This window comes from Sitodiplosis mosellana, unplaced genomic scaffold, assembly GCF_009176505.1.
Source record: "Sitodiplosis mosellana isolate CC-2019 unplaced genomic scaffold, AAFC_SMos_1.0 Smas_scaffold_6166, whole genome shotgun sequence".
Taxonomy (NCBI): Eukaryota; Metazoa; Arthropoda; class Insecta; order Diptera; family Cecidomyiidae; genus Sitodiplosis; species Sitodiplosis mosellana.
In genome coordinates this window covers 3,924,793-3,951,180 of record NW_022601407.1, presented here as the reverse complement: position 1 = coordinate 3,951,180, position 26,388 = coordinate 3,924,793, and the positions used below count along the sequence as shown (strand labels likewise).

General features: G+C 37.0%; 1 protein-coding gene across 12 annotated transcripts in view; it reads left to right on the top strand.

Annotated features, from left to right (window-relative positions):
* Positions 1-26,388, top strand: part of LOC129575323 (MOB kinase activator-like 2) — a 108,101-nt gene that overhangs the window by 69,923 nt on the left and 11,790 nt on the right. The gene's annotated exons all lie outside the window — the stretch shown is intronic.

Below are 26,388 nucleotides of genomic sequence, written 5' to 3'. Positions count from 1 at the left end.
AGAGAGAGAGAGAGAGAGAGAGAGAGAGAGAGAGAGAGAGAGAGAGAAAGATACTTCGAATAAACCCATTCGCGATTTTTTTTGTTTTTTTTTTCGCTGAAAATGCAATTTAATTTAAGCAAATCTAATTCAGTTAATTGTATGGGCATATTTTTTCCCCATCGGTGTCAATTTAGCTCAATTTACAAACTATCGTCGTATCGTTGATTGTTTGTTTTTTTGCTGCTCGTTTCGGGCGGTTGTTGTAATGAAACGTAGGAAAAATGGTTAATGAGAATAAATTAGTGAAATACGGCATAGAACGTCGATATAATCAGTCCTATGGTTTGTGAGCCCTTGACCGTATTTCCTCTGTATATGTGGTTTTTGGTCGATATGCGCCGAAATGTGTTTGATATTATGTCTCACTAAACTCGGTCGGCATGATTCTTGGAACAAGCACTCATAAACAAAATTAGACAAAAAAAAAATCATCAACGCCAGACAATGGGCTATCGGTGTTCCGTTGCCCCGCAAGTATAATTCAATTCGAATGAAACCCGAAAAACCGATTTCCAGTGACGAACAACCAAATTAATTCTAATTAATTACTTTGGCTTTGGTTGACGTGAACAGACATGCGGCCGCTGCCTCGAAATTGATCGAAATTCGTGTGGATTAAATGCTTCATCATTGGCACTAAAGATCGAAAGTGACTTTATGATTAATCGAACATTCCAATGCAGCCTCAAAAATCATCTCACATGTAACAACAATTGCCGTAGTAAACGAGCGAACCACACATAACATCACCAACAAAAATAAAACTATGCAGATTGAGTGAGATGACGTCAGCTTAAATGTGAGGCTCTCATACGATCCTTCTCTTTGTAAGATATCCGAATGTCTGGAAAATCGGCGTGTCTCCGGGCATCTATTTAAATTCAATCAAATGCCGTTTCTTCCTCTTCTTCGATATCATCGCCGTCATAGTGGTGGTGTTTTTTTTTCTTCTTTCAATTTCCTTCAACAAACAATTGCGACTGTGCCTTTAAAACTGACCCTGACATCCAAGTTATCGTCGTTCGATGTAGACGGAAAAATTAAATAATAGCGCATAAATGAATACAAAGTGAACGGGCACAAATAACGATGAAACTGGCCGGGTGAAAAAGTTACAAAGAGAGAGAGAGAGAGAGAGAGAGAGAGAGAGAGAGCAAAAAAGAACGACTGGGAAAAACAAGTGGTTGGCGCGGCAAATGCGCTGCATGAAGCTCATTTTGAGCCGTTTTCTGTGTATGTGGCATGACTTTCTATTTACTATTTATCAGTTGGATAATAAAAAAAGGAGATATAAATGGCGGAATGTATATTATATACGGATGTGCGGAAAGAGGAGGAAAAAAAAGCAATGACGACTTTTATTTCATTTATTTTTTTTATTTCGATGTGGCGTTACCATGGATCGCACAAACGTTTGTCACAAAGACAACTATTTGCTTTTCCTATTTTTCCTCATTCCTTTGCTTATCTCTCCACACCGCGTGGACTTGACTCTCCGGGTTGGATATTTAGCATGGGCTGTTTACTGGCTCTCTTTTTTTTGCTACGCTCTACGTAACAACGAAGGTAATTTAAACTGCTCAGTGGCATATGGTCTAGTTGCTGCTACTGCTGTTGCTGCTGCTGCGTACACAAAACACTCTGTCGAGATTGAAAAATTGAACGTCAAACCATATTTTTAAAACTTTTATTGCGACACATTCAGTGCTCTTTTTTTCACTTCTTTCGCTGCGAAAAGAAACTGCATACATTTCGATACAATGAATGGCAAAAGTGCTCATATCAGACTCAGTGGCTACCTACTGTGACGACTGTAATTTAATTTTGATTTTTTACAATATGCGCTTATGAAAAAGTTTCAGCAATTCAACAACGAACAAAGACAACAATAAAAAAACGAACCACACGTTTCTCTTTCGGGTGAGAGATGGCTTTATCAAACGCCTGTTTTTCATATTATACATTGCATTGCACAGGACTATTCATAACGATACACTATTACCTAACTATTTAATTCCCGACAGCCAAAGCACCTCATTATCTTCGCATACTAATCAAACAGACATAGCTTTTGTGCATACACTTACACACACACACTTCTATCTCCCTATCTCCGGCTATGCAGAGTGTGTGTTTTTATTTCTACTCTTCTTCGCCTACCGCTTATTAATTCATCAAATTCTCGTTTCTGGTTTCATTCGTTCAGTTTGTTTGCGTGCACTTTATTTCTATGCTGCTAATGCTATTTCTGCTGCTGCTGTTGTTGTCGCCTTCGCCGTCGCTGCCACCGCTGCCGTTTTCTTTTTGTGAATTATGACGTTGAAAAATGTTTGATTCTCTTCTTATTCATTGTGCCGTTGATTCATGATCGCTAACGTATTTAGAAGTAAATAGAAAATACGTACCGTATGCCGATTACCCAAATCGTGCTATGAAATAAGTTTGAGATATTTTTTGGTAGATACACACACGCTCTCTGCAGAACTGTGCAAATTATCATCGAAAAAAAGCACCGAAAAAGAAACCGAAAAAGAAGCAATTACGATAAATCGCAGAGAAATTGTTTTTTTTTCTCCTCTCTGATGAAATACAATTCCATATGCACACCCGCAAAATTGTATACGCGCGGTGCACGGCATATGCCATACACAACACACTCGATTCCTAATGCATCTGGTTAGATCGAGATTGCATAATGCGGTGTGCGGGATTTGAACACAATCGAAAAAAGAAACAAACCGTATATTACATCGGCAAATTGCTCATTTCCATTCTTTGTTTTCACTCGATATTTTGCGTCTAAATTTATTGTTGTCTAGGCACACATACCAGACCATCGAAGAGAAATACAATAACAAAATGATCAACAAGTTAGTCGATAGTAACTGAAATTGACTGACGCAATTCCTGTGCAATTCAAGCACTCTCTTTCCTCAAATTGAACGATTTCAGCTGCAGGCACTGTGCGTTGGCTGATTTGATGCTCACAAATTGCCTTCAAACTGACGAAATACACATTAACACAAGGAATTCGTGATTTATTTCGACACTCCATTTCGGCGCATCTGTGTTGCCAATTTACAAATTAAATTTCATGATTTTATTTTGAGTTTGCAAGAGAATTTCATTTATTTTTATTTCCTTGTGATTAGTCAGAAGATGCGAGAATGAAGTTTTAAAGAAATCAGCACGAGTACCGAAAATCTGTGATCATGAACCAAAATCAAGGGCAGAGGAAAAAATGATTAAAAATGGAGGAAGGACAAAAATACATACAATTTAAAATGTTGAGAATTCTATATAAACATTGAGTTTTATCAATGTCCAAGATTTCATACATTTTTCAACGGAAATTCGTCACATTTTGATGTATGACGTCTGAAATGAATTTTATCAGTTATTTCGCAAGAGTTCGAAGATGGGTCATCACACATCGAGTGTGAGTTAAATAAAAATTTCTTACCGAGAAACGTCATTTCGAAAGAAACAAATTTTAGTGTACGTCATCTTAAATGCAGTACGTGCCCGCTGCAGCTGGATATGGCATATGGATTGAAATATGTGGCAATCAGATAAAAGCGCGCCACAATTTTCAAAACTTATATTGAATGAATCACATTCACTCTCTCTCTGTGTGTCACAACCGAATTCAATGGCATGTATTTTGACCGTACTTCTCGCACACAATTCCATAAAACAATTTAAATATCAAATACATGGTGCTTAAGTGTGTTTGATAAGCACATCCGAGGGCATATAGCCATTTCCACCTTTTTTGTGTATTTGTGCGTCTGTATGGCAAGTCAGGCTAAGCTCAAGAGCAACGGAAGTGAGCGGAGGCAAAAAGATGAGATTCTCACAAATGTACGATTGAGATGGCAACAGAAGGAAAGAGCAACATAGAGCGAGTGAGAAAGAAAAAGAGAGAAGTTACTATGGGCATTTACGAGAGAAAGAAAGATGGAGGATAAGTTCTCTGTGACAAATTGTAGCATACACGCGAGACGAGAGTGAGAGAGAGCGAGATGTACTTGTGAGCCAGTAGTTCGCCGTTGAGTGAAATGGCGCCAAATAACTTCAGAATGGAACGATAACTTCAATTATTTAATATAGACTCCATATCAAATGTAAAAGCAATAAAAATCTCTTTGTTGCGCGCTCTCCGGCCATTTGTCTAAGTGTGCTAATATTTATGCTCTTTCTTACGCTCTCTTTGTCTATTTGCCTCTTCACATCTATACAGTAATATGGATCTTCATATAAAATATTTATTGTTGTTATTGTATTCAGAGTGAATGAAGCGCCAAATGACGAGAGTCATTTGTTCGAGTTGTCGAATGCGGAAATCTTCAATCCAATATGCCTCGTTTCATAACGTTAAATTGCTGAGCTTTTCAATATCAGTGTGTTGTTGTGTGTATTGGCACCGGCACAATTATATGAAGCGCATGAATGCGCGCCGATTCTGAGCGAAGATAATCATTTTTTGTATATACTTGACCATACCAATGATGTTTTTCGTTTGGCACTTTGCTCCCGCAAAAGCACAACCACAATCGCAACAACAACAAAACAAAACGACATCGTAACAAAAGAAAAGGCAAGCCAAATAAGAAAAAAAATCAAACAACAACGCCTAACACAGAGCTCCTTTTCTTTTGAAAACTAGAAAGGATAGTAGGGAAACAGCAATAGAATAAATAACAAAATTGCCCGTTGCGTCAATGGCGTGAACATAAATGTGAATTTTTCACGCAGGCCAAGGAAATCGTCTAATCGTTTGTTGTTTTCAGTGTCATCAATATACAATATTAACTGCGTGCGTTTTATTTTTTTCTTCTATAACTGTTCGTTCCCTATTCATTTGGAAAATGCTTATATCCTGCGATCAAACAATCGGATCGGATCGAATTGCATGAATTGTACATTTTCAGGCTCAGAGACTTTGTGTGTATGCATTTAAAAATAAACATGTCTGTTTTTCTTGTTTTACGTATGAAACAGGCAAATTGAATAGGGAATTCATACAAATTATGGCCAGAGAGATATATATTTCAATTGGCAGATTGTAAATGAGGCGCATGTGTGCCGCATTTATTATCGATTTGAACATATATATTTTTTCCTGCTTGAATGTCGATGTAAACAAACATTTATTATAAAGAATATATTGACGGATTGAATGGCTGGCCATCGCCACGAGAAAAAAAACGTCGGCCAATCGATTGAACGATTTTATGAGCGGCCAAACACTTGAACTGTGGCGGTTTTTTTCTCTCTCTATTTCTTTTATATTGTGGTTCATTTTTTTGCTTGTTTACCATTTTTTGATTGGAAAACTACTACTTTTCTAAACATTAGTTTTCGCAAACACACAAAATTGTGTGCTATGAATTCGAACCACATGTTCACTCGTAGCAACATCGATAAAACGCTGAACGTTTAACGCTCTCTTCAAAGGAAAAGTATCGTTAAATCTTCCTTTTGTTGTTGTTATTGCTGTATAATTCTACGATAGTTTCGGAAATCACACGCCTCATTCGATGTGCTTTTTATCGAGAAATGTGCAGGATTTCCATTGAATAAAAAAAAATGAAGTAGAATGAGGCATTAGAATGAAACGGTGAATCAGTCGATGGATGAGCCAAAATGGTAGTCGAAGCAGTGCCGTCTTAGCCTGGAAGCGAATGAAGCAGCCGCTTCAGGGCCCCGCGATTTCAGGGGTCCAAAGCTGCTGAAAAGGCCCTTGAAATATTAAGAGAAAATCTTATCAAAGAAAATTGAAAAACACACACAAAAAATACAACAATTCTCAAATTTATTTCAATCTTCGTGGTTTGTTTGCTGTCCACAAAACAGATGATGCGCGTGACGACGACGCCGTGGAAATGGTTTTGACCCTATTTTTAGCGTAAATAAAATCATCAATTATTTCATCGAAGTCCAAATTATTCAAAATTTCACATTCAACCACTGAGCAGAAACGATTGAATGTCAAATAAGAATGAGTAATCAAAGAATTTCAACTGCAAGACGAAAAAAGTCATATACATACATATATTTCACCTTATTTGTTGTTTCTGTCTTACTTTTTGAGTGTAAGTAGTGTGGCTCTTTTTTTAATAGAATGGTCAGTGGTATAATTGTTTACATATCAAAATATAAACAGTTTATCGATCAACCGTTTGAGCGAAATTCTTTATTGCTAAGTATGGTTGACTCTTCCAGACGGATGTTATTAAACATAGAGGGAGAATAGAGATAACGATAAGTTTCGTTTGTCAATTCGAATTGGATGTTGAGTCGCATATACATTCGTTTGAATAAGAGCGTTCATGTCCAGCAGTATTGAGCAGTAATCAAAACATAAATGAAAAACGGCATAGTTTAATAACTCTGAATTCATCTTTTTGAATTCAATCGAAATTGGCGCAACATTCAAAATATTGAATTTTGTGTTTTATTTTATTTTTTTTATTTTAATAAACACCGCCAAGCTCTGGCTGAATATAATGTGGGTTTTTGATTAAGGTTTGGCCCGAAAAGAGTGCAAGACTGTTACATATTTAAAATAATAAACATTTAGTAGCGATAATTTTTCATAACTATCAGTTCTCGCCTCGTTAAAAACCTGGCTCTTTTCATACATCATGCGGTATTCACAATAGTAGGAACATGAAAACGAAAAAAAAGTCATACAACCAAGATGGAAATGCTTGATATTAGTCTATGGCAAACGGTCCATGATAACCTTTGGTAAACGTTTCCAAAGGAACAAAGGCTATGTGAAGCGTTTAATTACGCGTTTAATTTGAGACCCTAGGACAGCAAAAGTCGTCGCTCAATTTATACCGGTCGATAAATTGACGAGAAGTTTTACGTCGGTTAAGGCAGATCCATGTTGATTGCAGAGTGCATTGAGTTGACATGGACTATGATTTGAAGCGTAACTAGAGCATTTGATGCTAATTATGAATAATTCAAAATTGATTTCAGACATAAGAATATTAAGTTGCCAACTCATGGATGGCTACAACAAAGCACAAAATCAAAATTTACAATAAATAATAAGTGTAAACATCACAGATAAGCATCATCATTTCCATACACATAAGAGAATGTATGGGGAACAATTCGTCAGTCTTTTAGTATCGATTTTGCTGTGTGATTCGTGTGCGATGAGTCGAATACCACGTAGGTGGTTGGTACCTGGGGCAGCCCCACTCTTGTTTGTTTCAATCAGCAGCAACCTAAATGGCATTCGGGCAATATGCGTTGTCATTGATGAGTTTGTCCGCTTGAGATCAGGATCAGGTTTAACGGCAACATGAAAATCGAAATTTCATCATTAATGTGGGCAGCATCAAGGTGTCCTCGTGGAGAACATATACAAAAAATGTTATTGAGAAAAAAAAATTATGGGCCCGGAAATTTTTTGCTTCAGGGCCCCCGAAAGTGCTAAGACGGCACTGAGTCGAAGAATGTCTTTCTTTGTCCTGAGCTCAAACTAAGCACGAACCGGCGCTCGAAATGACATTACATAATCATTGCGACGTATTCTGTCGACTTCGAAGCAAACATTAAGGTGAATGACAATGTTTCGTGTGTATGCCATTGATAGGTCAAATGTCGCATTACTATTTTCCACTTTCTTTCTGTGTGCGTGCGTGTCTTATTGTCTGTGCCATCGATTAACATGGATTGTGTTAAAATTTAACCATGTGATGATTTGTTATGTAAAGTCAATTCGAACATGCATTTTATTGACAAACCAACGAATGTATGTTTGTGTGGTATACGGTTTGGTTCGAATATGTGTCTTTTTTTCTACCATTCTTGGCAAACCGAACGAGTTCAATATTTGAGTTTTAAGCACTCATGGGGGGCACAACATACCAAATGACCAATGTTACGTTGTTCCGTTTGTTCCACGGTTCATATTCCCATTATCCACGCGTATTTGATCGATACTATCGATTAAAATATTCACATGAATGAAACCCAAATAATAACAACACTTTCAATATCAAAGTAATATTGGATAAAAATAGGAATTATTTTCATGCTTGACACGAAACGAGAGAGAGAGAGAGAGAGAGAGAGAGAGAGAGAGAGAAAAACAACAAACTTTCATTCTTATACTTTCATAAGTCAGCCTTAGCGAAAAAGACAGCTTAAATACCATTTGTCTCTATTCACTTTATTTCGCTGTACGAATTTCGAAAGAAAAACAAAATTGTGATTTGATTCATTAGTTTGAATATATTTTATTTTCTTCTTTTTTTCTATATCTCATTTAATTTATTTAATTTATTTTCTGACACCCATCCAATGTCAAATGCGCTCTATTCAAAATAGACACTCTCTCTAATCTCGGACGAGGCTTAGCACCAAATCACTCGAATGAAGAAAGAGAGAGAGAGAGAGAGAGAGAATGAAGAAAAAAACCGAGAAATAAACAAAAACACAATAAATCACACACGGGCTAACCGCTTTTTTATTGGGTGCAGACATCAATCAATTTGCCACAAGAAAGAGAAAGATTTGCGTTAGTTTTGTTCATTTGTTTCGATGGAAAATTTCTTCAATACACGTGTGTGTCCGATTTGACGGGTGGAAAATGTGAGTGTCGTCACCCGACGATGTGGTTTTTTGTCATTGTTGTTTATGATGTTGATAAGATTTTTATGTATTCTCAATAGAATCAAGTCTCTGAATTGTGTATTTCATCGGCACTAAAAAACCGTCCGCTCACTCAATTTAATTAAATAGTTACGATTAAACTAGACCTTCGCTCAGCAGGAGAGAAGATGACCAAAAAAAACGACTACGACTGCGACGACGACGACGGCGACGACGACATAATCAGCGGCCACATGAAATGTTGCGTATCACAATTTGACAATAATAAGCACATAATTCCGGTTAGATTACGCTGAAATGAAACTTGTCATTAAGCGGTATTAGAAAATCGATTTAACAACAACAACAACACAAAATTTTGTCCTCACATACTAAACACAACCGAAAACAAAATTTTTTTTTTAATGAAATCAGTTTTTAAACACTTTTTTATTCAGTTTATTCAGCAAATTTAATCGTCAGAGATTTAGCGAGAGAAAGATAAAGCGAGATAGCAAAACCACAGAAAATAAAATACAGTGAAAATAGTAAAGTGACGCATCGTGCTATGTCAAAATGCTATATAATAACAAAATGAAATTAGTCGCGGTGAGGCCGCGTGAAACACTGCGAATTATGGTGGTAAATGATATGAGAGCTGTCGCGCTTTTCGATCCGAATCTATTTTTGACTCTCTCTCTCTCTCTCTCTCTCTCTCTCCCTCACTCTCTCGCTCTATGTGTTTATATGATATGAAATGACGGTCGGCGTGGCCGTTTGACATTGAACACAAATTTCATACCACCCGAACTGGATGGCTGCGGTTTACTCTACTCATGACCGCCAAAACATTACCAGGGGAGGGGGGGGTTTGGGGTAATGTTTCGAATCATTAAGTGTGACAGAGAATAAAACCATCAGGCTGTCGTCGTCGCCGCTGTTGCTGCCGCACAAAATCAATTTGCCAAATCACAAACGGCAAATTGTGCCAATTGAAACGCACACAAAAAGTTGCAATCTCATTCGTTGCGCTTGTCATACACACCCCACCGCCGGCTTTTTTCATTTGGCTGTCATTTTACACATCACATTGGATTGAAGTGAATTGGCAGTTTCAAACCGGTCAACATCAGTCCACACACTCTGTAACCACAATAAAATCGGGTGGCAAAAGAAACATTGTTCCAAACGATAGCTGAGTATCCAGTTTTATTATGAAAAAATATACATTAGTTTTGCACGTTGCTAACGCAGGCTTTGTGGTTGTTTGGTCAATCGAACAGATGCAGATGTCATCACTTCAATCTGGACTTTCCCAAACAATGACAACTATATTTTCTCTCTCCCTTCTTTTCGAATAATTCCAATGAAAATCGAAGTTGCATATTATGATTAGATTAAATGGTCGCACATTGGCTATTCTTGGCCACGCAATGGAATCACCAACAAAATAACAGATCACCCAATAAAAGTGCAGAAAAACTATATTACGAAAAATCATGACTGGTTCGTGCAAAACAATGGAATCCGGTATCGTTATTTCGGTCGACACTCATTGCATTTTGCACTTTTTAAGGAACGTTTTTCGTGTTCGTTTTGCAATGCATTTGTCATATTTGCAATTTACTGCTATTGTTTATATGTTAGTAGACTAGTGTTGTCGCAAAAGCGTGCGCTCAACAAAACGGGATCCAGCCAACTCCGTGTTTCCGTCCTTCGAGTGACCGACATTTCCGTCCTCATTAATTGGAAAAACTCATTCATTCTATTGACACCACACACGACTCCATGAACTATTTCATATTGCTGCCAAGACTCAAGGTGCAATTAATCGAAATCTAAAAAGGTTTCAAACAGAGGTGGAATTGTTTGCAATTTATTCACAACATGCACATGACATATACACATTTGTTTGCTGTTTAAGTTTGCGAATTTAGCGGGCATTGTTTTCGTGTGTTTCATTTCTGTTATTCACGCGCGCGCTCTCACCTTGTGATGCACTCATTTCTCAACACACAAACACATACACAACCGAGAGTCATTTCAAATCGTTGCGCATGGTTCGATGTGTTAAATCGGGCCAAAAACATCCATTTGATTGCTTGTGCAACTAACGAACGATTGAACGAACGAACGAATGAGCAATGGCACACTTGCTCGCTTCTGTTGATGTTTTATGAAATTCATTTTCACAAATTTAACTTGACATTGAAACGACGGAATGATCGGAGGCACAAATGGCGCATTTTCAACGCATTTCAACAGTGTGCAAATTAAAATGATGCAAGCGATAAAATTCACGGAACATCAAGATGAACGCTAACGAGGTGACTAGATTGCTGCTGCTGCTTCTTTTTTCTATTCATTCTCTTTCGATGTACATTTGCTGTGATGTATGAGTATATGTTGCCAAAATTGAGCACGCTCCGTGGAAATTGCCATCTTCACTCTCGCGCCCCACTTCATTGCTGACTCACTCAACAGCTGATAAAAAAACAACAGTCCAATATTAACGCTAATAAATCGGATATAAATAGTTGCTCATGTCTTTCAGTCGATTGACTAACACATTTTTGTTGCTCAATTAATGTTGATGCCGTGCAATGGAATTGCTGAATTGATATTTCGGTCGAAATTGCATATTGCGCCAGAACAACATGTTGTTCATACTCACTGATGCTGCTGCTGCTGCTGATGACGACGATGATGCGCGTTTTTGTTGCAGTCATTTTTATATAACATTCTAGAACTATGTAGAACATTTGGCAATGAAATGATTCTATTCTCTCTCTCTCTCTTTCTCTCTCTCTCTCTCCATCTCGCGCTAATGAAATAATATTCGCCCTTAATAAAAGCTATGTTCATTTACTTTTGACTAGTTCAAAATTTTGAAGTTGTTATTTCATACGGAGCCAAAAACAAAACGAGAAAATAATTGCGAGAGATTCTTTCATCAAATTATATCGATAAATGCAACAATTTAAAGGTCGTGGCATCGGGACTGACGGTCTCAAGTGTAAACACGCAACTTGAAAACTTTGCCTTTATTGCTTTAGTTGAAAAACAAGACCGCAGATCGTTGCTTCGCTCCGCTCTGCGTTCTTGAAGCTTGTAAATTTAAGGGATTTATTTAATTTGATGTTTCTCATCAAATTATTATCGTAAGCACTACATGGAATGTAGTTTTAATCGTTGGAAATGTCTGTTTCACAAGTTTTAGTTATAAATCATTTTAATATTGTCAAAAATAATTAAATAAATTCATATGATGATATTATATTCTTCACTTATGTGTTTTATGTACAATGTACATTGTACGTTCAATTTGAACGGTCATCGTACATTATTTCACATTGGCAACGAAAAAAGTGTAAACATTTTTTTTTATTTATCTCAAAATTGAATTACATGAACATGATATTATTTCATTTTTGCAATTGGACGTAATTGCTTCATTTGAAATAAAAAAATATGGATATTAAAATGAATTATCTTACGGTCCAAAAAAATGGCCTAAAGAGTCTTAAAATTTTCTCGTAAAAAAAAAATCACTACAGTAGCCTAAATTCCATGTAGTGCTAAAAAGCGTCACTTTTGTTTGAAGAGAGGTGCACAAGTCAACGAGTGAAAAGTTGCCAAGAGGCGCATTAAATTAATTAACCGAGAAAGAGAGGGAGTGAGCGAGCGAAAGCAAGAAAAAAATCCGTTAAAACAATCAAATTACACACACACTAATTAAATGGGTAAATTTGATGCAATTCCCACCGATTGTGTTCAAGTGTATCTACTCACACACAAAATTGTCACGTAGACGTTTATCATTCTCTTTCGTTCGATTGTTGTCCAAGTGTCGATTGAATTGAAAGAGCGCTGCAATGGTGCAGCATCGAATGCATTATGGTGGTTCGATCGTTGAGCTCTTTTCTCTCACTCTCTCTCTCTCTTCCTATATCTGTCCCTTTGTCTCTTTCCCCAACTATTTCATCATGTTTTAGGGACGCGAAAACGTGATCACAGTGTAATTTTATTTAGTTTGATGTGCATCAGAGAGACTGAAGTTTGTCAGCCCATGGCTACGATGCAAATTTAGTTGACAATTTATTCGAAGAGCAGAGCTAGAGTGAGTGAGTGAGTGAGTGAGTGAGTGAGAGAGAGAGAGAGAGAGAGAGCAAGCGCATGTGACAAATACAAGTCAAAATGTTCTTATGACCATTTTAAACATCCATGAGCTTGACATAGATTCGCCGATTCAATTGGGATCTATTAAAATATTGGCGACAGACACGACGATTCATTCAATTGCACGAGCCAAAGAATTTCCATGAATGGCAACAAATTCGCACAATGACTAAGCATAAAACATAACTTCAAACACAAATGTCATTTAATCTGTTTTTATCTTCATTTACACAAGTTTCATTCGCCTTATCTCCGCCAGAGAATGAAACGAAGCCAAAACTAAATATTTGGCAGGAAATAAAATGTGTTTATTTTATAGAAAAACAGAAGTTTCAATTCAATTTGAAAAGTATTGATTGAACTCTGTCGATGACGTTGCCGGCGACGGTCATATTGAATGGGCCAATGAATGAGGTGCTTTATTCTAATTGAAATGATTAATTTCTCTCTCTCCACCCCCCCCCCCCTTGCGACCAATTTGTCAAAACCGTTGTTTGTTCTTGAAGTGCTCACGTATGTTTTTACTTGTTTGCTTATCAGTCATATATTATATATTTTCAGTTTGGATTGTATGTATAAAAAAAGAAACGAGTAAATAATATGTCATAGTCCTCACACAATGAAACACTTTTATTTATTTATTTATTTCGTAAAATTGCTCACTTTAAACGAGCGCATTTCTATTTTATTTTTGTAAACATAGCACGCTTATCACTGCCTTTATTTTCATCACATGTACAAGAAGAAGAAGAAGAAGAAGAAGCAGCAACAAACGCAAGCCACCTACAATAGCTGATTCATCGGCATGGCGTGTTCGCTGCAAGCTCAAGTTTTTCTAAGAAAATATCGAGCAATCCTGAACGCCACAGGGAATCACTTTTATTCATTCTCGTGTTCAATGAATTTCCATTTGCGTTTTTTTTTCTTCGTCAATATCTCCATCGATTACGATAAGGAAGAAACGATAAACCATATATGCAAATATTTAATTATAAGTCGATGGAGAGGACGGAGAAAAATCATGACACGTACACACAATATTGATTTGGTGTACGCCAGTGAATGACTCAAAAACATACAAATCCAACTTATTGTACCTTTGGCACAACACATTCGCTCAAGATGGATCAGATGATGCGGTCGACAATAACAAACACAAATAACTTGTTGAGTCTTAAAACAAACTCCGCCACGTCTCATTGCCATCGAACCACATCATGAATGCAAAGGTGTACAAAATTGGGTGCGATTTGTTCGCAAAAATCATCATTTCCGCACATTTTGATATGGCTTTTAACCAGGAGACAATTTGAACTCTTCTCAAAAGAGTCTTCCACATTTATCACGAGAACATAGCTTATTTTATGAAAGATTCATTTGAAAGAGTCTCTTTTTGAGAAACTCTTTTGAGTGCTCATTTGAGAAGAGTGGAAACGTACAACCCTGCTTTTGACGCATATTTAATCAAAAAAAAAAACATGAAATGTTTTATCTCTCAATTTAAGAGCATTTTCGATTTTTTCCTCCTTCACCTGTCTTCCGTTCTTCTCCTCCTGTATCTTTGGGACGCTCTCTTTTACTAGCACTCTCTGGCTTATTTCGCTTTCAAGTCATCTTGTTCTTTGCTTTCTAACTGTCGATTAAAAAATGTATAGCGGGAAAAAGAGCTCGATCTCTTTCTTCCATGCATGGACAAGAAACAAGTTCGATTTTAAGTGATTTCAAGAAAATCATAAAATTGGCCATAAAACAAACCACCCCGTTAAAATTTGATATAAATCAAAATGAAATTACAATCGATGGATTTGCACATTGTATTTCCGTCGTAAAACAACAGCACGAAATGCATCCTATAAACTTTGCAATGCAAATCAACGTAAAATGTTGTCGAATGAATTAAATTTTATAGATCGTTTTTATGGCACAGGGGAAAATCAATTTAAATTGCCACAAGAGATCGATAGAAATTTCAATGATTGGACACGACACATCGTCATCAATTTTGTGAATAGATTAAAACAAAAGCCACGACAAATCAAATCGATGCTTCAATGCAAAATGTGTGTGTGCGTGTACGACAAACACAAGCTCGAGCGCTTGGTTCTACATGAGTGCGCATCAAGTCAAATGAAAAAGAGCGAAACATGGATGACATCTATCTCAATCAATGAATGTGTTGTGCGCTCTCGTCTCGGCTAAAAGCCAATTCGAATTCCGATCACAATCGGAAATTCAAATGACAGCTAATCGGAAAGTTCAATATACGGACGGGAGAGGAGGGGGAGTCGACGAAATAAATGCGATGAGACCGACATAAAGAGATGCATTGGCTGGAAATTGACGAATTGTAATTGGAAATATGTTTGCACTCACATGACATTATCTATGATAAATATGTTTGTGTAGCAAAGCACTCCAGGTTGTCCCCGGTGTCTCTGTGTGTGTGGCAAACACCAAAGAAATGCATGACCAAAAGCTGAGCTGAATAGAAACAAATGGTGCACGTTTTATTTTCGCGCACTTTTTTTACTCTCATCGTGTCAAATTGACAGTAAGTCAGTGCGCGATGGCGCGCATATATCGAAGAAAAAAAAAATTATGCATACGCTTGGAAAACAATTGATGCACGCGCGCGCTCCCTTTGAATATTTCATATTCGGCATTATTATAATTCGAGCACATTTCGGTTTTGGAATGCATTTAAATTCGAATGCGACGCCGCGCACACACTGAAATCTATTTTTATTGAATTTTATTAGATGCTACCGTTGTTCGATTACGAAATCATTCCATTTGAATTGTATTCGGTGTGGTGTGCTCTGTGTGCTCAATTGATTTAATAATGCGCGCGTTTTCGAAGCCGTGACGATGACAACGACAGCCGGGGCGAACGGAAGTTGATCTTTTGCTTTTCACCATTCGAAATGCGACAGAGACGCTCTGTTTACAGTGTCGAATTTTGGTATTGTCTTTTCCGCTCATTTTACATGCTAATTTGTTTATGTCGTTAAAATAAAATGTGAGAGCCAGCGACAGACTCGTTTCTCGGAGTGCATTTCGAATGAACGGCAATGTTCACTTTTGATTACAATCGAATGAATCGAATTGTTGAAAAACGGAATCGAATCAGTTGCTTGAGAAATTCAATGTATCGCATTTAAAATTGAAAGGAAAAAAAAAATCGAAATTTGAATCAAGTCATCAAAGCAACTGAAAACAGTTGCTATAAAATATAGAAAAGTATCTTTTCTTCCGATCAAAAGGTGAATTTTCAAGCGAAGCACGTTATTAGAATTCGATTTGAAGAAATGCATGGTCTTCGTTCAGCCCAACGATAGTTCTGCCTATCCAATTATTATTTTTTATGACCCATTTGTGATCGGCTCGTGTGCTCTGTGTGAAAGAGGAAATCGAGGTGTGCTCAAACATTCTTTTTTATTTCGGAAATTTCATTGGAACAATAGACAAGAAGCTAAATAATATAAACAAATGGGCCAGCTAATGAAGTATTGTAATTTAATAATTGCTTCATTTTTAACACCAACACATTTGACGTGGCAGTTTTCAACGAGGGTTCGTTGCCGTTTCGCTTTCGTCTGCGATTCGAAAAGAGAATAATTTTTTTTTTTCGTTGGTTCGTGTCACTCTCAATGTGAATCGTTTTGCAAATGCATTGCTTCATGGCTTTCAATTGAGCGGAAAATACTCTCAACGAGACCGCACAATTTCAGTAAACAAAAATCTGGAATTTTTTCTCTTTTGCTCGCAAACTCTTCATTATTCTCCCTTTCTGCCATATAGTTTCTAAAGAGGATCAGTTTGTAATGATTCATCATACTTATGAATGTTGATATTTTGTAATTTCAGACATACACACACACACACACACACACACAAAGAAGCGACGAGAAACAAGTTATCATTTGAAATGAATCTTTGTTGTTTCATCAGTTGAAAAACCCATCAGCATTGAAGCGAATAGTGAAAAGCTTCTTAATTTCGTTTTTTTCTTCTCATTTTTTTGGCTGGCAACTGCTTAATTTTAAGCCGTTCTTTTCATGTATATATTGAGCATAACTTTCAAAAGCTTCGTAAATTACTCCTCATGCTATTTACTCGTTCGTTCCATTCGCTTGTTCTTTTGCATTTGCGTTGATACCGTTAGACGAGTAGCGTTTTTTTGTAAACAAATTGATGGTTCGGTTTTTAGCCAAAAATATTCAGACCTTGCTTTTTTTCGTGTGTATGAAATAATTCATAGGCTACGAATCGTAGCACAAGATGATATGAATTCGTACTTAGCTCAAGGCGGACATAAGATGAGAGAGAATTGAACGAGAATTATTATGATTCTAATCATGATTCTGAACGTTTTTTTCTTTCAGTGTTATTGTTGCGGTTATTCAAAGGTGATGCGAATCAAATGAGCAATTGCAAATATAGCTCGATTAGCTAAGATGTGAAACCATCAACGTTTTACTCATGCCGAAATGTCTAAAAATGCTTTATTAGCTAATATCGCATCATGTTTGGATTTATAGTATTTCGTCATCGAAAAGCCACTTTTGACATTTTGATCCGTACATTTTTTTTCTGTGCCGATGAATCGATTTATCTTCTCACGCCATGATGTCAATTTTATATTGCGTCTAATTTCAACAAATGACTCGATCATTTAATCCAATACCATTCATTTTTTCGACTTTTTTTTACGCTTCACGGTACAAAACAATGCTTTTGACATGGACAGAAACCATTCGAGAAAACCAAACAAATTCATTTTTCAAAGTTTCATTTGAGAAAAAAAAAGTAAAACTTTGTATTTTGAATACGAAAACATCCAATGGAATTGAAAAAAGTACAACAATTCCCATGTTACAATGAATGTTTGAAAAATTTTAGTTCTGAGGATTAAAATGTTCAATTTTAAAATTCAATCGAAACCCGTTAAAAAAAAACTCAAAACTAATCAAAATTTTCTTCTTTTATCTTTTTAGGTAAGTGTCTTGTGCAATATTCTTCTCGCGATGAACTCGAAATTCGATTCAGGTTTGGTAATGTGTTTTTATTATTGTCAATAAATTTGCACCGAAAAATGTGTGTTGACAAACATTTTGTGAAATTGCGGATAAATTGATTTCATAAGTGATAAAAATTGTGAAGTCAACGATCAATGAAGGTCGTTCGGTTTGAACGAAACAAAGCTTCAAACGGCTTATGAATGAGAAAAATCCGTTTGTATGCGAAAAAGCGCAACATTTTCGTTATTAAAACTGTGTGTGCGGGCACAGCGCTTCGTTTGATGTTTTGTTGTTTGCTTGTGTAATAGCTAGTTATTTTATCATTGTGCTCATAGAAGGAATTGACAAGTTAAATAAACGTGATAATTCTTCCTATATAGATATATAAAAAAAAACACAGAAACGATGTGAGGCTGACAAATAATGTCACTGAAAGGGTAATCTACACTTGCAAATTACGCGTAATTAACGAAATCATATGTCAAATAGGTACAGCGTAGTTTTGTAATGAGTGACATTAAATTAGCTATCTTTTCTCTTATGAATGTCATGTCATAATAATCTCAATTGATGCATAAGTCCGTTGCATGAAATGATAAAAAAATTCACACTCTTACCTTGAACTAGGCAAAAATTGGTCGGTGCAAAGTCCGATCGCATCAATTTTTCAATCATTTGATAATCTTCATACAATCACACACGTCGACCGAGAGTTCCGCCGAAATACCAATCCATTTTTAAACGAAATAACCGAGCATTGAACTTGGTGAAACAAAAGAATTTTGTTTGCTTTCAATTAATATTCGTCGAATGAGAGCCGAACAATGGCAATGAAATTACAATATATATTCATGCTGATTTCACTGACCGTGAGTGAGGTGCCTGCCGTGTGTGTATGTGTGTATTTGTGTGGACCGTACATATTCGAAGGGATTAAACGGGCATTTTGTTGCCACATACACAAAACCAGTACAAAACATAAGATGCTATCGCGCACCCTACCTATATCATCCATCGCAGCTATACAGTATATTTTGGATATGAAGACATTTCAATTGTAATTCATTGTGGCGTGCAAAATTCTTACTGGTTAGATGGTTCGCAGAACAATGAGCAATTATTGCTGTTTAAACGAGTTTTGTCATTGCAATTATTCTCGCTGCTCTTGGTAATGCGAGAATATGAGAATATCACTTTGGATTATCTCTGCAGAGTAGTGTGTGTGTGTGTGTAAGTAAAGATGAAGAAAGATTGTCTTTTATATCGAAAGTTAATGTGAAGAATCTTCTTCCTTTTTCTGCTGCTGTTGACAGACAGATTTGATTTAAGTTTGTTTTTAGATTGTCGTCATTTTTATCAGAGAGTTTTCAAGAGTTACACTAATCACGGCTGAATTTTTGGGGGCGAATTTCCCGAGAGGCGAGAGCGCCGGTGATAAATGAGATACGTTTCATCGGTGATTGATGAGTGACCATTTGGTCGTTGCACTATGAAAAGCTCACTATCGCTCTGTATCACTTCGTCTTCTAGTTTAGAAAAAAAGTAGTCAAGTGCAAAATCCAGCTCACATTTCACAACTGAGAATAATCTTGTGCAAGATTTAAACGACTCAATGGTCAATGATGACAACGACGACGATAACCGTTTTTGTGGCATGAGATCGTACGTGCTATGAAAGTATTTATTAGCCGAATTATATCACGAAAGCACAACGTTCTTCATAGATGCTGTGAAAATGGAGTATAAATGTCTAAAATCGGACAAAACGACTTGATTATCGAACAACGGCAGAGTAGGCGACGACGACGACGACGATTCCATGTTACATGAGAACGGATTTTCCTCGTGTCTATCTCTGTAACTCTTCTTTCACATCGATATCGCGCTGTTCTCGTTCGTCTTAATCGATCTCGCTTCGCTCTGTATCGACGCAATTTTTTCTCCCCATTTGTATAACAGACACAATGCCATTGCAATATCGAACTGAATCCGAAAACTAACTGAATCGTTATTACAGTAAATGAACTGTTAGAATGATTGTTGTTCGCACGCTGGTCGCACGGAATCGAAAAAAACCGGTATAGCCTTAAGAGGTTAAGCAACAGCAACAGCAGCATCCGCAGAAAAGTTTACTAATGAAATGTTCGATCCCGTGTACAAAATCATGGTGTTTTTTATTATAATCGCAAATGAGAAAGAGAAAGACTGATTTTCACTTTCCGTGTGCGGTTCGCGCTTGAAAACTGGTTTTCTTCCAACATCATCATCATCGGCAGCAGCGGGAGCGCATTATTGTTTGTCCCCCGTCGAACATGTTATTAATTTGATGCGCGGGCGCGCGCGCGCGTCAGAAATAGATATTTATTATGATACGAGATCACACGACATATGCCCTTCATCGCGGCCACACACACACACACACACACACACACACACACACACACACACACACTATTTCAATCGAAAAACATATCAAAATTTGTTGAGAACAAAAAAGAATAAATACACATCAGAACTTAACTGGATCTAGTTCAATGATTTACGTCAAAAATCCAAGTCCTTATGAAATTGACACACGCACATGACGAATCAATGGCCAAAGCATTTAGTTGGCGTAGGCCTGAGCAGCACTTGAAAAACCAAAAACCGTTTGTGATCACAAACTGAATAATTCCAAGTCCAAAAAAAAAAAATCAAAACGGGATTTAATGGGTCGATTGTGTGACAACAATCGTTAATGTGTTTTATATTTAAATGATGCATGAAATCGTGAATCATCGGCAAAATTGAATTACCAACACTGTTGAAATCGAGTAGGTCACATCGTCGTTTCGCTGTGATCGTCGTCATCGGTTTTCGAGTATACTCTATAACTATAGTTTTGCAAGGAAAGAAAGAGAAAGAATCAAATATAATAAACGTACACGTTCGTGTGTGACACTAAGCACTTTATTTATTTGATTTTTCATTCACGTACACTCCTTCACTCTCGCGCCTGGTTATGATTTCATTGTTTCTGTTCTGTGTCCAGCAGCGTGTGTTGTTGTCGCTGCCATTGCCGTCGTCAGTTTACGCTCTCACTTATTTATTACCGAGATAAAAATTCATAGATTATTGTGGTTTAAGTATGTTGATGTTCCGCATGCTCCGTCGCAACAACGGCTGTGGTGATGGTGTTGCCCAGTTGCTCGTCGTCAAAGAAATCACGACGCAATCTCAGTTTGTCACATATGTTCCTATGTGCGTGTATGATTACCGATTAATGCTCATGGCTTTGGTCATTAGGTTTTTGCCGCAAATTATGTTTCTTGCATATCAAATCGACGACTCGTATGAACAGGAAAAAATTTACAAATTTCTACATGGTTTTTTTTTTGTTTCTCGAAGAAGAGAAAAAAAACATTCGCATGTCACATTATTAGTAAGCCACAGCAGAGCCTGTTTTTTTTTCAAGCGCACTCAACGTCTGTCCATTTTGAAATAAACACACATTGCAGAAAAAAAGAGAAGTAGCAACGACTTATATCATCATTAAGTGGCAATGTCAAGTCATTTGTCCAGTTTGTTCATCGTTAATGTTGTTGTTGCTGTGGTATCGATCATGAACACGTTCACATCATAAAACCACCTATGACTCATTGTTTCCATATTTAATCGATTTGTTGTGCATGTTATTCGCCCGCCTAGAATCAAATGAGCGCACTCTTAGGCCACTTAACAAAAAAAAACTTATACTCAAGGAAAATGGCAATTATAAAACACATTGTGCACAACATACACAAAAAAAAACACCTGATAACGACCGAACCTTATCATTGCCGACGATCGATTTGTCGCTAATTATTTCCTCGATTTCGACAAATTTCGCAATATCAACAACAACCACAAAACATCGTGAAAACAATTACACATGTTGTTTCGTTTCGGAATAATGCCGCTGCCGCCGCCGCGTGAGGTTTTTTTAATAACAAACCATTGGATGGATGGAACGAACCGTGTGACGATCGCACACCGATGATAATAAACAAAATGATTGTTTTGTTGATTCCTTCTTTCTACTGATTTTGATGTTTTCATCAGACACATACACAACTGATGGGAATTTATAAATACGTTTTTTTTGTGTACCAGAAAAATCCTAAAGTGTGCGTGCACCGAAGAAAATTAGAAAACAATTGCATCGAATATCTATATGTTATCATTTTTTCTTTCGTATGGGAACTCTGTTTTTTTCTTTTGAATCGTTCGCTTCCCAAGACAAAATTGAGGAAGAAGTAGAAAAAAATGTAGTGAAGAATTCATTGTCCAATGTCTATGGTTTGATCCAGATTCGTTACGCATATTTCATCGGCGTTCACTCGACCATAACAGCAAAATCGGTTATGTTGATGGTGCGCGAATTGTCCATTTATCAAAGCAAGCGAAGAATATTGACAAATAACAAGATACAAACTGGTGAGAGAAAACGAATTAAATAGTGAACATTTTGGAAATTACACCGTCGTTGTCGTCGTCGTGCAAACGAACGGAATCGTGATCGTAACTATTTTTATATTGGCATTTTAGCCGTTCAGTTCTTTGCTTTTTTTCTTCGCTTATTCTTTTTCTTTCTTAACGAGGATTGATTGGCTATTTTTATGACGGTTTTCAAAGTCAGTTTTTCCTTCTCAACTTGACTTCGAACATATTCTAAATGAACAATTCTCGGTTGGTTTTTGCGCGTCGCTGTTTCGCCGGCTGTTGTTGCTCTTCTAATGAAATTCAACTTTGTGATTTATTTTTATTCGGTTGCAATTAGTGTGCATCATTGTTGTCAATTTCGATCTTATTCGCTCATTTCGTTCTTCGTGGCGCGCTCGATTTTTAATTTCGTAAGAAAATCGCAGCGGTTTTTCCCAAGCTTTCATTTAAAACGGAATGTAATTGTATGGCCAATTCAAACATTGATATCAGTGTTCTTTTGCAACGGGATATATTCTTTCTCTCTTTCTCTCTCTCCTGCTCTGTCTTTATTTTATAGTTTTTTTTTCTGCGTTTGAAATACACACACACACACACACACACACACACACAAAAATCAATGATGAGCCGCGCTTCACCGAAAGCGCAGTTCTCTACATGTAATTAAATAAATTAGTTTCTGAAATGTTCCGTCATTTTAGTCGTTTAGGAGAGCAACAATGTGTGACCAAACTCTCCCATTTTTGTTTCTGTTCTTCTTTTTTTTCATTCTCTGTGGTACAGTGAACAGGCACGCAAGATATGACGATAGAATCAAAGACGATTAGAAAAGAAAGCGCAATTAAATGAACGGGAACAATGGAGCAGCAGTCCATATTACAGTGGGCCACAGCCTCACATTCTCACAGACGTACGTGGTGTCTCTGTGTGTGTTTTTCATTTCATTTTTGGAGAATTTTCCGCTCGTTTTTTTTTGCTCTCTACAAAAATTTGGGAACTTCCGACATGATGTTGCGACATCATTCCCTTGGCTTGGTTCATTTGATAAGAAATCCAATTGGCGGTCAATTTCTTAGTCTCTTCCTTTTAGCTTGCTCTCTCCCTCTAGCTCTTGTTCACCAATTTGTAACTTTGGTGCTTTTTCTCATTCTAGCATCTAAAACTAAGCCACAGTTGATTAAATGTCTCGGACTAAATGCGAGATAACGACAGTCGTTGGGTTTGAAATTGCGGCCTGGGAACGCAATCTATTATCGCGTCGCGCACACACAGCATCGTTTGATGATATCATTAGTGGTGCTGAAATTGGCCAAAAGACACAGAAAAAAAAACAACGAGACATCGACGACGACGACGAGTCAGACCGAAAGAACGAATACGATACGTTTATATTCGATTGTTAAACGTCTGAATTTCATGGTTACTTGGAATCGACATCCGAATTTGTCATTGCTTTGCAATGGCCTTTAGCATCACAATAGCCTATCTCACTGTGCTTGAGACTTCAGATTAGATGGATTTGTTTCCATTTGACGCTCTTTCCCCCCTCCCTCTCCGTCTTTGGTTCCGGGCTGTCATCGTCGTCTAGTCGTTGCTAAATGTGTGCTTGTTTGTTTTCAATGTAAAATGAAACAAAAGAAGCGAAAACAAATCAAAAATTTTAAAACGTTTTGTTTCCGTTGTAGGTAATGTTGCGCTATTTACCCCTTATTTTATAGCTTCAATTTGTTTGCGCCGTAAAGTTCACACCTTTATTAAACAAATCAAACAACATCAAAGAAAAAAAAAAAGCAAAAGAAACTCCACACAATGTCAGTACCGCAGCATGAGTGCACAATTAGATGTGACGCGATTGATTCTAAATCCCACGCCAAAAATATGCCAAAATCGTCGTAGTGTGTGTGTGTGATATTTCGTAATCAAATTGGTTCAAGTTTATGTCGACAAACGACCGACCGACAGAAAAAAAAGAGAGCCTAATCTCAAAAAATCGTGGCGAACTTGAAAACAAGCACCGCGTTAATCAGTTTCTTGTTTTGACCGAAATCGTGCTGCACACATCACACATTGTTGCTGGTGCCAAGCGAATTGATCATTTGTTTAGAATCACACAGCACACGACCAGATGTGTGTGTGTGTGTGTGTGTGCGCGCGTTCGGTCTTAAAAATGATCCGATTGTAAAAGCGCGCCCGTCACACAATAACTAATACACATTTCATTTTAATTCATAGTAACAGATTCCTTTTTTTTCTCTTGTTTGGCACACTGTGTGTCTACGAACAAGCTTGATGTCGAAAATTTATTATTATTCACGTTGAAATTTGTTGTCGCTTGTGCAGCAACGTGTTCGCCGCCTTTATTCAAATGACGGAAGTATTTTTGCACCTTACCATAGCGCAGCTACACACATTTCGCTTCTTTTTTCTTTCTTTCTCTCTGTCTTCAGTCAGTTATTGTCATATTTATATTTATATGGCATCAATATTCAACGGGTTTGCGTTTATGGTTCGCATTTAAATGACGCGTTTTCTCTCTCTCTCTCTTTCTCATCATTTTAATAACAATCAATTTGAATAAAATTCACTTATATTTCAAAAAATTATTGCCCAGAATCATCATATACATTTATTATTCATTCATCAAAGGAGAGAAAACTGGCATTTGTACAAAGGAAAAAAAAAATATAAATAAATAAATAGAAACACACGAAATGAGTTTTCTAATTTAATGCCATTTTTAATTGATGATGGTCAATGTTACGACGACGTCGTCGCTGTCGCGGTGACCATATCACGAAATCGTCTGCATGAATCATCATTAGCAATCGAAAGTGATAGATTAGCTAATGCATAAAAACTAAACAAAAAATTGAGGTAGAAAAAATGTTCAAACGAGGGAATAAAAAAAAACTTTCATGTTCAGTCGGTTTGTATGGATACGCATCAATTTACTTTGCCATAGTTTCACCTTTGCAAACAGAAACAAACGTGTTACAACAAGCTCATTTTGTCGTTTCAAATATTGATGTTTGTTTGTAGTCGACGCGCGTGTTCTAATCATTTGATTCTCGACGATGACTAATGAAATATTGAAAACCAATAAATGCTAACTGTTATTCTTCTTTTTATTCGCTATTATTAACCGAGCTATCGATTTGCCTACATGTGCATGTGAATTTGCCTTTTCACCACATGTGAGCTCATTTGTGTATATGAATTGGTTTATTTCTCTTCTTCTTCAATGAAAATAAATGCATGCATTTTCATTTTCATTTCGTTCTGATTCGGGGAAAATCGGTCGTAACTCCGTCGCCTCCGTCTCCGCCGCTGCCGCCACCTTTGTTGAGGCAGTACGAAACGTTTTTATTTATGCACGATTTTGAATAAGCAAATAAACTCCATCCGTGTATTTGATGGAAAATATTAAAAACGTCGACAATCATATGATGGAATGACACACGCCGCATTTTTGCTTTACTCACACGCTCGCTCGTGCACACAAGGAATCGTTCGATGCATGTGTGTTTTGAACTATACAACAACAACCGCGAAAAGGCTGAAAAAAATAATCGTAAACGGTCAAAGAAGTACGATCTAGACACAAATACATGCTATTTTTTTCGACCTGCTCACTGTTCCTTTTTATCCATTCTCTTGCTCTTTCGTACGCACTCTTTCACGAGAAAACGCTATATTCGTGCATAGAACAAAAAGAAACCAAAACTATTTCAAAGAAAACCTAAAACGATACACTGGATTTATTCAAAAATATTGTTTTTTTTCTGTGGCGACTACTAGTGCTACTGCTGCTGCACGGATGTGTGCTAAATATCGCCATAATAATACGAATATATTTAGCAGTTTAACGTCAATAAAAACAGCGCAATAGAAAAATAAACCGCACAACAACAATAAAATATAAAATCACACACCAAAAGAAAGGGAAAAAAACATCACGCACACACACAACTACTCCACATACACTCGTTCACCGAACAGCTTGTTATATTCATCAGCCAGTTCGAGAGTTGAAATATCGTTTTCGCTTTTTTTTTTGTGCTGC